The following is an 18770-nucleotide window of genomic DNA, read 5'->3' on the forward strand; positions in this document are numbered from 1 at the left end:
ATTTTAACAGAAATTATGAAAACAATTGATCTAGATAAACTGAGACCTTTGTGACCAGAGGAAAGGTATGGACCATTGCTGCAACATCTTACGATATTAACTCGTGTTTTGCTTTCAGTGCTGCTGCATTTCCTCCATAAAATTTTACATGCAGAAAGATAAAGACCTGGCAACATCCTAATAAGTAGTATGCAATTCATAGTTATATGCCAAATACATTGATTATGAACTCATTGCACTGTAATAATTTTTTTATATAAATTTAAATATTTTTTAATTTTTTAAGCCCCACAAAAACATTGCTTCTCATTGTGTTGAAGTAAAATCAACCCTAAAGTAAAAAGATACTGCAAAGGACAGTGAGTACAGTTCTTTACTAGGTCATGTTTCCAGAGATATTTTTTTACAAGCCTGACAGTATTTCCAAATTATAATTGAAATGTGCCCATTTAAAAATCTGTGGACACAAAACTAATACCATTTTTTGTTCACTTTGTTTTTGGTGGCTGGTTTTTTGTCAAAGTGATTTTTAAAAAGTGCAGTCCTAAACTACCTGGAAATTGCAGTTTTACTGCACTGCTGAGAGGGTTCTGTTTAGTTTTAGTAAAATACTTCTATCTAACACTGGGTGACATGAAAAAAGTAACGCATTGATATTGATAAATAGTTGTTGCCAAAAAATACTGATTGTCTAATGAAGATCCCATAACTTTGTGTTAGTTGGACAAACTAACACTTGAGGATTTCACTAATCTTGCAAATGATAAATGTTTACTTATGTAGGCCTACCCATCTTCTTAGTGAGTTTTTATATGAAAGCTGAAGTTACCAGTATGAAATTGATTTCTACTTTTATTAAAAAGCTCAGTGCAGATTTAAGGATAGCATTTTCCAAGTGTTTTGTGGCTGAATGAGAACTGGTGTTTGGTGATTCTGTTGAAAATTTTTCATATGTGTTGGGACACAATGTAAAAGGTACTTTTAACTGTTCCAGAAAATACATGTTTATAATGGGGGAAAAAAAGAAATAAATTAAAAGCAGTTTGATTTTCCACTTCATTAAAGCTTGTGAACTGATTGGTGATTGGTAGATTCCATACACAGGATAAAAAAATAATTAAATTCCTTTAGGAAAAGGAAAATCAGTATGCTGACCCAAATACAAGTAGAAGTGTTTTCCTATAGGGTCACAAATGGCAGTGTAGATGATCTATTACAGAGCTTTCTGTTGGGGTAGCTGCAGAACATGAACAAAACCACATGGGAATTTAGTATCCTGGAGCCTTCTAAAGCTGTAATATAGTCAGTTGTTTGTGGCATGCAGCTTTTGAGAATTACAGCAGGATTACTCAGACCTTTTTTAGCATGTAAGATTCTTGGCATGAATTCCAGCTGAGGTGAGGCAGAAAACCGTTAGAGACAGCGGAGATTCCAAATGGCTAATTGTTTTAAAAGGAAGAGTAGTAAGTGCATGTAGTGTATTTCTCCCAGGGCAAGAGGAAACTTGGTGATCCCTCCCTTCCCATGCTTAATTTAAGAAGAGTAAAGGTATTACTCTATTTGTGTCTATTTATTTATTTACAGAGTTGTTCTGAGCAACAGTGAGTGATTTCAGTGTTCTGAAAACACAAAATGCTGTGTATCTACTATATATTACACACCCCTTTAAAACGTCAGTGGTATTGGGAAAAAGACAGCTGCTTATCATTTAAGTTAGAAGAAGATAATCCATAGGCAAAGTATTTGCTGATGGAAAGAAACAGACATTGTTTGAAACTTCTTAAGCTAAATTATTTGCAGAATCATGTTTTGGGAAATGAGGCTGGCCCATTCTGCTCTGTAAGGATCTGGATTTAATTTTTTCCCTCTTTGCACACTTGGTTGGAATCTCTAAAATATGTCCATTAGTTTCTTACAAACTGTTGGTCAGTAATATTCTAGCTTTGTCCTCCCCCCATTGAAATCTAAAAGGACTGATGTACTATCATTTTTGGCTCTTGGAATGTTCTGTTTTAGAGCTGTATCAGTCTCTAAAATATTTCTCCCTCCTCCCTTTCCTCCTGGCTCCAGTTTTGAATATATGAGAAATAGAGATGTTTTGATCAATGACATGCAGTTTTTCTGATGCTGTTGTGCCAATATATTTTTCTTTACTAACAGTGTGGCATTAAATACTTTTTTTCCCATATTTTTCTTCGTGTTTTCCTATCCTGGAAGCCCTGCTTTCTTTGGACATGTTCCAGAGAAAAGGATGTTGTTTTCCCAAAGGATTACTTGACTGATATATATAATATAAAACCTGACAATCTTAAGGTCTCTTTCTTTATAACAAAAAGCTGATCTTAGTCTAAGCCTGCTGGAGAACGTATCTGAGAATCTTAGAGCCACCATGAAAATAGACATGGTGAGAGGCCTCTCTTTGCTTTCTAATCATCCTGATTAGTTCTCAGTCCTAACTGGAGATTGACCACTTGACCTATTAAATTAATATGCTGTTTTATTGTGATAGAAATAGTAATCTAAAAATATTACTTTTGCAGCTGTCTGATATTTTAAAAACCTTTTCTTCTATGATTCATGGAACTCATTTAGCTATTACTGAATATCCAGACTGCCCAGTGTCCAAAATAGTGTTCTATCTGGCATCTCCTGAACAGAGCATAGGTAGCAACTGAGCAAGAGGAATGGCAATAATTACATCTTATCTTTGCTATGATATGTAGTTAACAAGACAGAATATGGAAATTAATAGACATCTATGCATGCATCCATTTATTTGTCACATCTTTAAAGCGAGTGGCTGTACAGGAGAGTTTTCACTCTTACCACAGATTTTAGCAGATTTTCGGTTTTTCCATTTAAAGAATTAGCTCTTCCATAAACCCAATGTTTCCATGTTTCTCTCTCAATTTCAAATACATTGTTTGATAATAGTATACTTCTGTAGCTTCAGCTGAGGTTCTTGGGATGTCAGTTTTTAACTCCAGGGTGCATGATCTAACATCTCTCCTTGGCACTTGGTTCTCTCAAAAAGTCTGTTATATTAGTGTCTGTTTAATCTCAAATCAATTAAGAATTTATTTTGCATTGAATTTTGTCCAGGTTTTATCTGTGCCTCATGGTTACATCATACTTTCTTGACTACAGCAAGTTCACTATCTTAATAAAGCAAAGATTTAAGAGAGCTACTCTCTCTGATGACTCATCTGCAAAGAATAACAAAAGGGCTTGACATAACAATAAATTATTCTTTAACAGACAATGACTGGTCTTGATGGAGATGAAAACTGTGGATGAAATAAAACAAGCATGTCATGCTCATTTCATAAAAACTACCCTGGTATAATCAGAATGGCTTTCAAGGAGTCAGAGGTCTGTGCAAGTCATGAGGAATCATAATTTGCACAAACCACATCTTTTTGGTCTTATTGACCGTATCTCTTAAGAGCCACTATTATGCAATGCAATTAATCATCAAGAGAGTTTGGGTTTATGGTGCATATTTGAAGTAAACTTTTTTTAATTGCTGGAGCTTTGTGTTGTGGACTTTGACTAAGTGCATTAGTAAATGCTTAATTTAAAGAGATTCTGTGACCCTGAAACATAATCCTTTTTAAATTTTTTCTATTATTATTTGAGAGGAGGCAGTCTAAAGAATCTATATAAGAGTCAATTCTCTTGCCAGCAGTGTGATTTCATGGCCATTCTGCTTTTTGCTTTCTTTAAGGTGCTTTTCTTTCCAGCAGTCAGTAAGAAAATTAATTGGTGTAAAATAAGCTTTCTAAAATATGCAAAATGTATAATACATTGAGTTATTAAAATTAAGCATTTTTCCCAAGCAATAATTAATCTTGATAGATCTGGTGTTGCCGCCTTGTTGTTGTTATTATAAAATTTAAGGAATTTCTGAACCTTCTCATCATTCTGACTGTCAATTCTTTTATTGTAACCTACTTCATTCACTAGTTAGCCAAAACTTTGGTTTCACATGTACTGTGTAAAGGATCTTGACAGGACAGCTTCTGCCTGTCTTGCTGCAGCTGTCTGAGAGGCTGCTGTTTGCCAGCTGTCTGCACCACCTCTGTGGGCAGCTGCTTTTCCAACAGGTGCCTCTGCTTTCACTCTGTCTAATGCCCAGCTCCTTTCATTTTAAATCCCTCTTCACCAGAGCTACTGTCCTCCCTTTTAGTGCACTGAGGACAATCCAGGTAGGACATCTGGCTGAAATAGAGCCTGGCTGGTCTGTCACAAACGCCCAACTGAACCTGAGAGTCGTGTTCTTTCTGAAATGATCCTCAGGTTCTCTTTCCTCTGTGCTCTCCCTTCTTATGGCCTGGCAGAGTTTTTACAATTCCTAATTCCGCTGTTTGCTTTCTGCCTTTCTTCCCAGAACAATCCTCCAATACTGGTGTTCAGTTTACTCTTACCCTGGAGAAGTGTCCATTTCTTTCCTCTTCTAAGTGCCTATTTGCTCAGCTGTTTTAACAATGATTTTCCCATAGTCAATGATATGACAGTGATTTAGTCCTGACAGAGATATAGCAACTAAACTTCCTCTAAAATCAGAGTTATCCCATACAGTTGTTTTTTTCTTTGGTCAGAGCTGGTGACTTTGAGGCTCCTCAAGCTGTTGCACAGACTTTTATGCTGACACACAAATAAAGAACTTCATTCTTGGAGCTTTTGAAAATCTGGGTGAGACAAAATGCTACAAATTTGTTTAACACACTCAAGGCTGTAATGGGTAATGTGAAGTTGTCATATTTATACATCATTTCACTAGTAGACTAATCTGAGACCTGTAAGGATGTGGTATTTTTAGTCAATTATTCTATGACGTTTTGCCAGTTTAACTACCAAGTTGGTGGTTGCAGTTAGGATAGCTAAAAACATGCCTTCTCTTTGCTGCTGGCTGAGGTACATGTGCTACCAAAACTCCCAAAGTGTAGACCTGGTGGGGAAATCCTGTTTTTTAGAGAAAATCTCAATTTTTTGGAGATATTTTTCTCTCCCTGAATGAAGAAGGCAAAGTTATACTCCAACTTTACTTGTACTTTACTTGACAGTGCAGAAAAACCCATTTATGCCGTACCAAAAACCCCTTCAAAGCAGCATAAATCAGTTTCTGCAACAAAATCCCTGCCTCCCTCCCCATCACCTTTCTCTCGCGTTCCCCTGCCCTTTTCTTTTCTGTGTAAAGTGTGCTAGCTTTTCTGGAAATATTGCCAGAGAGATTGTGTATTCTCTGAAAGCTTAGGCTGTGCCAAACGCAGATCTCCTTTGCTTTTTGAAGTTTTAAGTTTACAGTACCTTTGGTCACCTGGTCAAGGATGTGATGGAAGCTTGATAATATATTTGAGTAAAACAATCACAAGGAGACTGCTAAAGTAGCAAATAACTAGAAGGTTTTTACCCCTCTTTTTATACATGTTGGCATGCCCAGCAGGATAGGGACATGAGGACAGAAAACTTTCCTTAATTGAAGAGTGAAATAGATGCCTCAGGGAGTGTACAAAATGCCTTAAGAACACAAACTGGGTGTCCTTACTCTACAGTGATACCATAGGGGCCAGCATGGCTTCTGTAACTCTTGGCATTCCCAAACTGGCTACTTTTTACACATTACTTTTTGTCACTTGTTTCAGAATCCATCTTATGTCACCTGGAATCTATTTTTTTTATCACAGTTTCCTCAAATCAGAATAGAAATGTCTGTCATTGGCTTGCACTGTTATTTTTTCCAGCCAACCTTTCCTGGTAACAGAAGAAAGAGCAGTAGAATATTCCCAGTACGTTTAATATTTTATAATGCCCTTCATGCCACCCCCTTGCAATACCTGGCACAGAGTCTGTGAATGAGATTGCACATCAGGCCAGTTAGTGCTCGGGAAAGTATAACCTTCTTCACATCTTTCTGTGAAGAATTAAGTATACTTAGTACTCTAATGCAAGCGAGCCACATTGCAGATGAAAGTCCTCAAACTCATCTGCTGGGTGTCTCAACTAGGTGGATTTTTGCCTTTGTGTTAAATTACAGGTATTTTCTTATGTCAGTCCACTCTTGCCACCAAAAATATCTCAGATCCATTAAAATAAACAAAAAGGAACATTGTTAGGTAAAATATAGATAGTAGAACATGCAAAATTATTGTAGAGAAATAATTTCTAACATGTATAAAACAGTCTGGTTTAAATAAATGTAACTTTATTACAACAACATTTAATAAATAATGATATTGGTTGGTTTGTTGGTTGGTTGATTTTAAACACAACAATGGATTCAGTTATGTACATTTTATTCCAGTAGAAAATGGTTGAGTCTGTAACTTCTATTTACTTATTTTTTGCAGTCCAGACATTCCCTGTGCAAGTATGCAACATTTCTGAAAATAGTTTCTTCTAGACTGCAGTGGTCTTATTTCAGACTGCTCCGATGTGGCTAGAACATCCCCCAGTCAGAAGCGGGGTGCTTGTAGCACTGAACTAATCCCTGTCTACTGCAGAATCCTGAGGTTTAGAAGTTAATGACATGAATAACTTAACTCTTTTCAGAGTTATTCAAACTCACCTTATTCTGTGATTCTGTAATATTTTCTCTTTCTGAAGGTAGCAGGAAGGTTAGTTGCCCATTGCATGGATACATACTTTGAGAATGTCTTCTGAGTAACAGTCAGCCTGCTCTATTAACATTATTCCATGGCTTGCACTTTTGCCAAAAAAAGAAAAAAATACAAGCAACCCAAACCACAAACCAAAAGCCAGATGTGAAAAAAAAAAAATAAATTGGAGTGACCATTTTTCCATTATGTGTTTTGCCACAAGCTCATCATGAAGATTGTGAAATCATGAGAAGGTGTCCATTTGCCTTGGAAGTGTCCTCACAGGAATTTCTATGCTTGTACAGTTGGAGTATCCTGTCCAGTAAAAAATGTCATAAGGTGACATAGTTTTGGATGCTTCTGTGGGATATTTCTTCATTAAATTAACTTCTCAGGATTTCCATTTACTATGAAGTAATAGTGAACACCAATTTCCAGCTGTCCTCTTAACTGAAATACAAATTTAATTAAAAAGATCACTAAAAGAGTGTAGACTTCAAGAGTTGATGCCCTGGGTTGATACTAAGCTCTGGAATTGTCCAATGCAGTACACACAAGGCCCACATCTTAATTTTCCACTGTCAATGAGTTAACTTAGCAAGAAAACCAAAACTGCACCAGAGCCACATGATAACAATAATTCTGTTAACTGATCCATCTGGCTTTTTAATTTTAAAACAAATATTAAGAACTGTTGTGTGGCTTGGGAGGTAGTTAAAGTAGTACATATACATCCCTAAGATGACTTGTTAAGGCTTAGAATGGAACAATTTTATCAAAGTAAAAACAATACTGTATAATTCATTCATCATAAAATCTGTTATGAATACATTTCATTCTCAAGTAAACCCTGAGGAATTGCTCATTTTGCAAATGGTGAAACTTTAGCTGTAATGTGTCAATTATTAAGTTATTCCTGCTCTACTAATTTTTGCTGCTCTGAGGTTAGACACTGCTACCAGTGAGATTCCATGGTCTAGTTCTCACCACAGCATTACCATTGGTTCTCTAAATAGCTTTAATTAAATTGTTTAATTTCTGTTTCTGAATTCCCTCTTTTTAATGGACACAGTATTTTTACAGTTGGTATTTTCTGAAAATACTTACTTTTTATGCTTATGTTTATGTGAAGCATGTGATTTTGGGGCTTTTTTTAGACAAACTTAATTTTAAAAAGTAAGGGAGAGTGTGGGTTAAGAGCAGTAGTGTTGATTGAAAATTAAAACTACTCGTTGCATTAAAGTGCAGAGTGTCCTCTGGAGTTTTTTATTTGTTGCGCTTTGTATTTTTCCTGCTAGTAATATGCCACAGAATATGCCAAGTAGACACATGAGAAAACACCATGAACTCCTGTCTGTGATCACCTGAGCCTTACAAGAAAGCTCAATGATTTCTGGGTTTTTTTAAAACCTGTTGCTTAAGGAGGAAGGCACCAGATAAGGTTCAATCAAAAACAAGGGGAATAAAGGAAGAGCTAGACAGATGGAAAGGAAATTTAGTCTGAGCCGAAAGTTATGCACAATTTGTAGAGCTGAATTTCAGATACTTTATCTTCCACCTCGGGCTTAGATTCATGTAGTCAGGTATGTCTGACCTTCAGCAAATGAGATCAGTGTGATCCCAACCTGCACCTGCAGGTAACGAGGTTACTTGTGTTATCTGCAGCTGTGATTTCATATCCACCAAGGGCAGCAGTAAGAGCTATAGCACTTCTAAGGTAAAATAATTTGTAATTAGAGGTAGGAGAAAAAGACATGAGACTGCAGCATAGATGAACACACTGTCATGGTCTAAATGGGTTTAATTGTTAATACTGTGCTTGAGCCTGCAGTTGATGGAGCAGCAAAAAAGTGGGAGAGACATATACTATTTTATTTATCCTTATAGAGTTCAATCTCTTCAGTACATAGCCTAAGTAAAAGTCCACCACAGTGGTGAATGAGAATATACTTCATGTTTATGGAACAGAAGTGTAGAAAAAATGGGGAAAAGGCATCCCCATTAGAAGTGTGCCTGCAAAAGGACCTGTGCTGACAAAACTATAGTGCCTTATCTACACATTATATAGTTCCATTGACTGTTTTTATACGTAATCCTCTCTTTAGTCTTGAACATGAGTTATACTTAGTTACTATGTGTAGTTCTCCTGCCCTACCCTTGAGGTTTTCTGTTAGAAATTATGCGCCCACAAACCCTGATTATGGCTCATCTCCTGCTCCTCACTGAAGAATTCCCAAGCCTCACATCAGTGAGCTGATTTGCTGCTGCAACTTTTGAGTACTTAGTCTGTGAAAGAAATTAGATATCTTTTAAGCATCTGTACCTCAAGTGTGCTTCAAATGCCAGGAAGCATTAAGAGGGTCTCTTCCAGACAGAAGTCTCTGGATGCTAAAGTACTGCCTATTGTAATTTGAAATAGCGGTGGTATTCCTTTACAGATAAGTTTTTTGAAAGAAAAAATGTTAGACTCTTTGAAAACTTCAAATTGTATTTCAAGAGGCAGATTCCAGGATGTGTCCCTCCAAATCTCTGCAGGACTGTAATCCTGTCTGAAGTGAGCTTTCGTCACCTTTTCTTTGCAGTTTAGAAAAATCCCCAAAGTTTTCTTGTGACATTTCAGAAGGGTACCAGTAGAGTCCAACGTTAACATCCACATAAAAACAAACAGGAAGGCTATTGGTATGTGCTCTTTCTCCATGTAGCAGTTAATAGCTATTAAATTATAAGTAGCCAAGTTGCTAATTTGGCGGCCTGAAATACTTGAAGTTAAAGGGCTAAATACACTTTTATTATATGTGTTTAATAGAATAGTGAAAACCAGTAAATTAAGTCAGTTTCTCTCCTTGTTTTGATGTATTTCTTCAGAAGACAGCCTATCCTCACACTTAGAAGAAGAGATAGTAGTCCTCTCAATTCTTTCAGGCTTCCCTTGGTCCTCCAAAAAATCTGTTTTCTTTGCATGTCTACAGGAAGGGTATTTGAACTATTTGAGCCATAGATGGTTCAAAATGATACTATTTCTCATCTGAGGTGGACATCCTTATTCTGATCCAAATTTCTTCATAGTTTTACACATAGATTCCTTTGATACCATGCTTCAGATTGCAAGCAAAGAGGTAAAGTAATATAGTACGTCTTTGCTGTATTTAATTCTTTAACTGTGTATTTTTGAAGCTTATGTCAAGTGTATTTACCACAGAGCTTTGCTGGCTGTGGCCTGCGCATGTAAAGAACAACTACAGCAGTCTTGTTTTTCCATAGTCTGCTGTGTGTGTGTTAATTAGTTATTGGTTATCCACTGTGTGCCAACCTGACTTCAGTGTGCCTGTGGTGTCTGAAGCTGGGAATGTTCCAGTTGCAGCAGCAGCAATTTCGGTTCCGGTAAGTGCCAAGTCACTTTGTTTTAATGATCCTTGCAGATGACTTGGCAGAACAACAATATTTCCACACAAAACACATCAGCTGTTGCTAGAACTACCATAATCTTGGGCTGCTACAGGAATTTTGGTGGGGGGGAGAAGCTGAAGAAAGCAGTGATATCTAGGGGCTGGGGGAAAGGTGTGCTTGATTATCTAGAGTACTGTGGAGTTATTCCCATATTACATGTGAGAAAACAGTGAGGTCTTGTCAACACCGGGATGTTATGCAGTTGTGTTGTTAGCCAGTACATTGCTGTATTTAAACAGCTGTAATTATGCTGGTGGAATTGCCTGGGTGAGACTCTCCTCCGAGTTCAAAGATACTCTTTTCTGGTTGTGAGGTGTACTGCTTTGGAAGAAATTTCAAGTGACCTAAAAAAGGAAAAACAACCTGGATGTCTGGATAAATACAAACTAAGACCAAGTAAGTTATACTCAGTAACTGTAGGCTTTAAAATATTTCTCTCATGCTATATAGCCTTCCTGGCTAGACAAGCCTTGAACAGGATAGTAATGGGCTTGTTCACTGTTTCTTCTGCTTGCTAATACTGTGTTACTATTTCCTTGTGTCTGCTGTCTTCTCTCAATATAACTGTAGATGTTTTGTTTGTCCTAGAGGGCTTCTTTTGCAAAACAATTCATTATGTACAACAGCAGGGCCACAGTTACTAGAAGTTATTTTTTTTTAAAAAAGGAAACTCAAGTATATAGAATATATAGCAAAAAATGAGATATTCTCTGGCCTATACAAATCTGTGTGGAACAATTTTCCCACTGTGAAATTGTACTGGCTGTAATGGAAGAGTTAAGTGCTCTTCATAAAAAAGACTTCTAATATAACGCCTTCTCTCATCTTCTTACTGCAAGACTATTAAAGCCCTCTCCAACAGCATCCAGATGTAAAGATGTACACAGCCGCAAACAAATAGAGAAAAAAAAAGATCACTTGCCTTGTGAAAGAGAACTTTGTGTAAGAGTTGGAAGAAATAATTTCAACTTTTGTCCCTTCACTGTGAGGAGAAAAGGCCACCTTTGTCCTTTTCCTATGAATTAGGAGTTTATATCAATTAATTAATGATATTGTAAAGACAAACCAACAGGCTGATGAAGAAAAACAGGACCACAAGCATTTATGAAAAGTGGAAAACCTCACTGAAATATAAAAAGAAAAGAGTGACAAAGGTTACTGCAACTGAATAGTACTTGGTTTTCTACTCATTTACTGTTATAAGGTACTAGATACAGGAACCTCTCTGAATAACCATATTAATGGTTAATGAAGCATATTAATGGTGAAAAAAAGAAATTAGCAAAACCAGCTAGAGGTCTAGAAATTAATGTTTGTCAGGCAGAACTACATAGCAGCTGAATTTTCACCAAAATTCAGAAGACTTATACAGTGACCTCCCATGGGAAGTGCTAAAGATTCCTTTACTCAGGAAGTGTACATCTACTGGTAGGTTATATTTTCATCAGCGTTTTTGTAGTCTTCCCATTTGGTGAAAGTGCAAAAGCCTTAATTTTTAATTCATTACTGGTTAATGTTGGTTTGAAGAGCTGTTTAAGGGCTAGAACAGTGGATGATAACTGAGACATTACTTTTGTGAATCAAAGCGATGTATCCTTCGTTATTTTGTTGAGGCCAGAGGATGAAAACCAATGTTTTCATTGTTTTAAGGAGCAAATAGTCCTAGGACTTCTTGAACCAATATAATTGTTTTCCCATTTTAGCATTTGAATACTCTGTTTTGTATTATAAAACAAGTTTTGAAGAGAGGAAGAATGTTTGACTTTGAAGTTAAAATTAGATTTAGCCATAATGTGATGATCATTTGTGCATGTCATTGATTTCATAGAATCATTTAGGCTGGAAACAAACCTTTAAGAACTGAGTCCAGCCATTAATCCAGTAGCACCATTAACCCAGCAGTGCCAAGTCCACCATTAAACCATGTCCCCACGTTACCTACCCATCTTTTAAATATCTGCAGAGATGGTGACTCTACCACTTCTCTGGGCAACTTGTTCCAATGCTTGACAATCATTTTGGTGAAGAAAGTTTTCCTAATTTTCAACCTAAACCTCCCATTGAGACTATTTCCTGTCATCCTGTCCTTTGTCCCCTGGGAGTAGAGCCTGACCTCCACCTGCCTGCACCCTCCTCAGGTGGAGTGAGCCAGGGAGTTGGGGAGTGTGAGAAGGGCTCTCTGAGCCTCCTTTTCTTCAGGCTGAGCCCATTTTCCCCATTCCCTCAGCTTCTTCTCAATGGACTTGTGCTCCAGCCTTTTCTGCAGCTTCATTCCCTCCTCTGGGCATCCTGCAGCCCCTCAGTGTCCTTCCTGAACTGAGGAGCCCACAGCTGCACAGAGCACTCCAGCTGTGGCCGCAGCGCTGCCCAGCACAGGCCACGCTCACTGCCCTGCTCCTGCTGCCCCACTGCTGCTGGCACAGGCCACCATGCCCTTGGCCTTCTTGGCCCCCTGGCCACACGCTGCCTCATCTTCAGCTCCTCTTGACCAGCTCCCCCAGGTCCTTTTTCATCTTTTCCAGATACTTTCCCCCCAGCCTGTAGAGCTGACGGGGTTGTTGTAACCCAAGGGCAGGACCCAGCACTTGGTCTTGTTGAACCTCAGACCATTGTGCTCGTCCCATGGATCCAGACTGTTCTGATCCCTCTGTAGAACCTTCCTGCCCTCCATCAGATCAACACTCCCCCCAACTCAGTGGCATCTGCATTATCAACAAGACTGGTCCCAACACTGGACCCTGGGGAACTCCCAGCCATCAGCTGGATGTAACTCCATTCATCACCATTCCCAGGGTCCAGGTGTCCAGACAGTTTTTCACCCAGACACCGCAGCTGTCCAAGCCATGAGTAGCCAGTTTCTCCAGGAGAATGCCATGGGAGATAATGCCAAAGGTTTTACTAAAGTCCAGGCAGAAATTATTCACAGCATTTCCCCGATCCATTCAGCAGGTCACCTTGTTGTAGAATAAGATCAGGATAGTCAAGTAGGACCTGCCCTTCATAAACCTATGCTTGTTTATCTTCATAGATGCTAATTCCATGTTTCAAAAGTAAGCATGTTTATTTATTTTTGTTCTGTGGTCCAGGCTCTGATCTGTTATAGGATATTTGACCTTTCATTATTATTACTGAAAATTACAAACATATGTGCAAAAGCCAGAGTGTAATTCTAGTCTTTATTCTGCTTACAACTGCTTAAAAAAACAACACCAACACTGGTAGAGAAGTCTTACACTGAAACTTAAGAAATTGTCATTCTGAGGAAAGCTTTCTGGACCAAAGTAATAGAAACAACTGCCGCTGTGCATGGGGAAGCTGGCTGTGTTTAGGAAAACAAAAATTCATGTATTTCTTGTTTCTTTTTGTATCATTTTATGAGTGCCAAATTTTAGACTGATAATAGAATGTGATGTTATCTATATATTGATGAGTTTTTTTGTTTTGGTGGTGGTGGGTTTTTGTTTGTTGTTTTGTATCTCACTGCTCAGTGTGCTTATACATATATATTACCTTAACTCATGGTAACTCCATGCAATGATTTTCACAAGATTTTTTATTTCTTGATAATGGATTTGATAATTTTTATTTCTTTTGATAATAATCTACCCATTAGCTCTGATCATAGTCAACCAGAAGAACAGGAAATACTGAAAAAAACTTTTATTTTCCCAGCTCTTGTGATTTTGCTGCTGTTGCTCAAGGGTGTAATTCAAATACAGAGTGCAGAGCAAGTGCAATAAGATTTCCATTCAATTTAACATCTAAGAATTTTTCAGGTTTTTCTTTATCCCCCCTTAGGACAAATGTGCCACATGCTACTTTTTTCCCCTGCTTGTCTATTCATCTTTTCTTTAGCTATTCTAAATCAGTATACTAGATAAAGTGGACAGGTCAGTGAGAGAAATGGTTTTCTCAAATTACATACTGCTCATATGTGGCTGCATTTGTATGGATATTATAGTGGTTTTGTCTCAATGACAGGTCTCATTCTAGATTGTTTTTTTCAGCCTCTTATCTCCTGTTTTGAGATCATAGTCTTTAGTAAAATAACCCTAATCCAGTCATATATATAGACCTTAAAATCAGTTTATTTTCCTTTCCAGTAATCCAGTGATCTAAAGCCATTTCTCTCTGGGAAGTATTCTGTTCTTTCTTCTCTTTTTGTTCTGGTTTTCCTGAGTAGAAGCTGGCTCTTTCTGTAAGAAAAAAAATTTAAATAAATTGTAATTATTTTACAAGTAGTGCACAGTGGGACTAGTAAATAACTATTGGGAGGATGTCTAATAAAATCCATTTATGCAAATGCAATTATCAAAAATGTTTCTCATGTTCAGTTCAGCATTTATGATAAAATATATTGTGTTCTGCAGAAGAAGCTGATGTGAATCTAGACTGAGATGAGGCTGGAAGTGGCTTCTGCTTATCCCATACTTCCAAACAAAACAGAAGATAAAGCAAACAACTCTCTTTTTCACCCCTTCAGTGCCATTCAGGGACTTGAATACTTAAAAAATGAAGAGATGAGTAGTTATAGATACAGAGTAGTCTTTAATGGTATTTTAATACCGAGTCAGTGACAGCTGGAAGCTTGACTGAATTCTGCCAGGTTCTGTTTCATGGAGCATCTCTTGGCAATCCCATCTGTCGCTTGGCTGTCCTTGGAGGGAAAAGGTTGTTCTACACATCAGGCTGGAACTTCCTCTGTTTTAACTTTTGTTCCCTCGTGTCCTCTATGCATCTCAGCAGGGAGCACGGCTGTATCTTCATGCTAACCTCTTCATGGCTACTGGCAGGCTGCATGAGGTTCTCTAAAGCTGCATCTGAACAAGTAATCACAGCCTTTCCTCAAGTGCTCAGCACCCTGTTTATCTAGTTGGCCCTTGGGAAACTTGTTTAGGTTCCTTGATGATAGGACAAGGGGAAGTGGCCTTAACATGAAGGACGGTAGGTTTAGATTATATATTGGGAAGAAATTCTTCACTCTGAGGATGGTGAGGCACTGGCACAGATTGCCCAGAGAGGCTGTGGACTCCCCATCCCTGGAGGTGTTCAAGACCAGGCTGGATGGGTCTCAAAGTAACAGGGTCTAGTGCAAGTTTCCTGCCTGTGGCAGGGGGTTTGGAGCTAAATGATCTTTAAAGTCCTTTCCAACCCAAACCATTCTATGAGTGTATGACTCCAGACATTATGATCTGAATGTTGTTCCGGTGCTGTTAGGCCCAAGACTGAACACACACTTCTAAGGGGCGGTCTAAAGAGCACAAGGTAAGTGGGAGTGTCAGCCTATCTCCTGAATCCGGATTCAGGATACCATTAGTCTTTATTGCTGCCATTGTGCACTGTGGGCACCTGTTTAGCCTTTTTTTCTTTTTACCAGATCCTTTTCAGCAAAGGTTTACAAGTCAGTCAGTCCCTAGCATGGCCTATTGCGAGTTTAGTTCATCTTATCTGCCAGAGATTGCATTTGTCCTTGTTGAATTTAATGAAGTTACTGCTGAAACTACTACAGTCCTTCAGCCTGTTTATTTGTCTCTCAGTTGTCCTGCCCTTGAGTATATAATGGAAATGGAGGTTGATTGAGATCATTAATAATGACAACCAATGATGATTCAGAAAAAGAACAAAACATACCATAATCTTTGTGTTATACCATCTCCATTAAAAATAATCACCATTTTCAGGTGCAGTCCTACAATTCAGCAAGCAGCTGGGGATGGTACATTGGAGCAAAGTGAATGTACCCCTTTATCCTCTCCTAAGAATAAACACCTGTTTATATTGAGATATGTAGATACTTATCCATTATATCCATTGAGCTTCTGTTCTAGCATTGAACACACTTTGCTGTTGGCTTCTGTCACTTAATGTTTAATTTTCAACCATCAATTCTTAGATGTAAAGTAATCTGCTATGTAGGAGATATTGAGTGTGGGTTCCTACATTATGCTTAATGGAGTGGGCTGGAAGATAAGCCTTGTTTTTAACTCCAAATGTACTATGTACTTATGTGTGTGTCATCAAAGCTTTTTTTAATGTCTGCCTTCCCTGTCTGAAATAGGATGTCACAAAATGTAATGAGAAATTGAGAAAAGTAGAAAGAATGAAAAAGAATCTCCAATGGACTGTATAAAGCTTCTAGAGAAATACCGCTTGTTGGTACTAAATAATAAACTATGCTGTCAGAAATACATAGCTTAGTTACAGATTACTCAAAGTGTATTTTCAGGAGACTTGTGTGCAAAAAATTATCTAATAAACTTCTATAGATAATGGGAAATATTTCGGAGGATAGCTCTCCTAAAGGAACTAAGGGAACCTAAGACTGAAAAAAAAAGAGTATCATTTAAGAAGAAGCTTTCTTTTATGCATGTAGGCTGGGTGTTTATAGTGTTTATAAAAGTTTCTGACAAATAAAGGTGTACTCTGAAATAAATTAAAACTGTTATGGGTGGAGTATTGAAAGTATGTCTCAAATATAGTTTAAAATAATGCTGAAAAGAAGAAGTGTCGGAAGATCAGAGTTAGTAGCTTTCCTGAGGGTCTGAGTTATATCCAAGGTACTGATACCTATGGGTAAAAGTGTTTAGGAGGCTTTTGTTGTTGCTGTTAGTTCCTTTGGAAGGGCTTCTAAAAATCTTTCATTATACAGTTTTTTTGCATAAATCTCTGGCCTCCTCTCATATGGTCTGTTTTCCTTCTCTAATTTCCCCATGTCATATTTGACCCTTTTTGCGATACCTTTTGTGAATTCACATGACCTGAGTTTTCTTGCACAGGGAATGAGTTGCTGGGTAGAGAAATCTGTTTGCTGTGGGATCTGGAGATGTGTTGTTCTGTGACCTCCTGTAATGAACCATTTTCTTCACTGATTAAGTTTCAGTAAAACTTTTTATTTCATTCGAAGTCCTCATTTTGGTGTCTTATTGTACCTTGGTTTTTCTGGCATGCTGCCTTGGTTAACTAGCTTTGAAATGGCTTTCTTGCCTCTTATTGTAGTTTGACCACTAATAGAAATATGACTGTAGAAATTAGCAGTTAATGTCCCAGTGTCTATATAAGCTGTAAATGTTGATTATTGTTAATGAGCAATGAGGAACATTGTATTCATATGGGAAGGGAATGTCTGATTTCAAGAATTTGCAGAGTAACAACAAACTGCTCAAAAGAAGGAGAAATTTTTGCTTTTGCTTTTGGATCTTTCGTGAGCATTTAAGATTGTTCTTGGTAGGGTAGATATTTTCCATGTACTATTTTCACATTTGATTAGAAGATGCAGTGTCCAGACATCTGGAGTAGTCAGCTCACCTTTAAAACTCACCTTTTTAAACTCACATTTAAAACTGAAGTAATCACCTCAAATTATTTTCAGAAAACCAGTACATGAAATATCTTTTGCAGAATGCACTAGGTTTGGTCAATTATTATTTAAGTATCATTTCAAGTTTAATATAGTAAAATTTTTGCCAAAGTAGATAATGCTTGGCTCTTCTGTGACTTTTTTTTAACAAAAATGTAGTGAACAAATAAATTTTAAAAATCTCGTGATGACAGAAGTCTGATACATAATTCAAGTATAATCTCTGTTTTTTTTAAGTACATGAATAAATACTGTAGTTGAACCTCACTGAAAAGAGAGTCCATCTGAGTGTCATTTGAAATTGTGTGATTGGTTCCTTTATTGTTCTTGCAGTTCTAGACATGCTAACTTTATATGAGACTAGTGACTGAAGTAGTCACCTCAAATTTGCCAGATTAATTGAAGAACTAGGTACAGTACTGGTTGATATGAAGGAGAATATGGCAGAATACTAAAGACTATGGCTTTTTATGCCTGGATGACTTTTTTAATTCTGTCAATTTGACAGGGTGTCATTAGCTTTTCTTGTGTGATTGATGTGGCAGAAGAAGAGAAAGTGTTTTTTTGTTTTCTGAAGAATGAAAGATGCTGACAATGAAAATAAAATACCAAGACAACTTCAAGTGCTAGACAACTAGCACTTATTAAACTACTTAAAATGAATTATGAGTTTGCCTTTTAAAACTTCAGAATTGAACAGGCTTTGCAAAACCTACTGCCAATTAGAGAGTTGTTTGTCATAGAAGAGATTGGACATTATTGCAAATAGAGCTAACATGTAGTGTAATCAGAGATGGCTTTGGCATTGAGACCTGTTGACCAGGTTAAATAATCACAAAGCAAATTTAGACCAGAACATGTATTGACACTTTCCTGATTACTGATTTAAACTCCATTTCTGAATCACAAGGTCTCAAGCTGTTCCTTCCAAAGTTACCATCAAGTCAGCAAGGATACACTGTGCTACTATTTAAAGTTTCACAGCTGTCAAGAAAATTTGCCTGGATTTGAGCAGGATTTCCTTCTGGAAATCAGAGTAACAAGGAAGTAGAAAAAGTGGTTAAATGATGTTTCATAAGGGACTTGGCTGCACAGACAAAATGTAACATGTAGAAGGTCATATCCTGTAAACACTCTCATTTCTCACTTTCCAGTAGTTAACAATTTGTAACCAGATACAGCATGCAGTGTGGTTGAATTCAGAATTTTAAGAGAAGATTTTAGTAGATTTTGAATGTTTCTGTGTAAGAGTTGGTAGAAAATGATTGTCTTTGGGTTGTTTTGAGATGTGTTCCATTGCTTTATTTTGGGAAGAGAATGGGCAGAGAGAAATGGATAAATAAATGAATGGAAAGAAAGGTATTCAC

The 18770-nt window shown here is 37.4% G+C and overlaps 1 protein-coding gene across 1 annotated transcript in view; it reads left to right on the top strand.

Annotated features, from left to right (window-relative positions):
* MCC (MCC regulator of WNT signaling pathway) overlaps window positions 1-18770 on the top strand; it is a 183603-nt gene that overhangs the window by 58381 nt on the left and 106452 nt on the right.

Source organism: Melospiza georgiana, chromosome Z, assembly GCF_028018845.1.
Source record: "Melospiza georgiana isolate bMelGeo1 chromosome Z, bMelGeo1.pri, whole genome shotgun sequence".
In the NCBI taxonomy this organism is placed as follows: domain Eukaryota; kingdom Metazoa; phylum Chordata; class Aves; order Passeriformes; family Passerellidae; genus Melospiza; species Melospiza georgiana.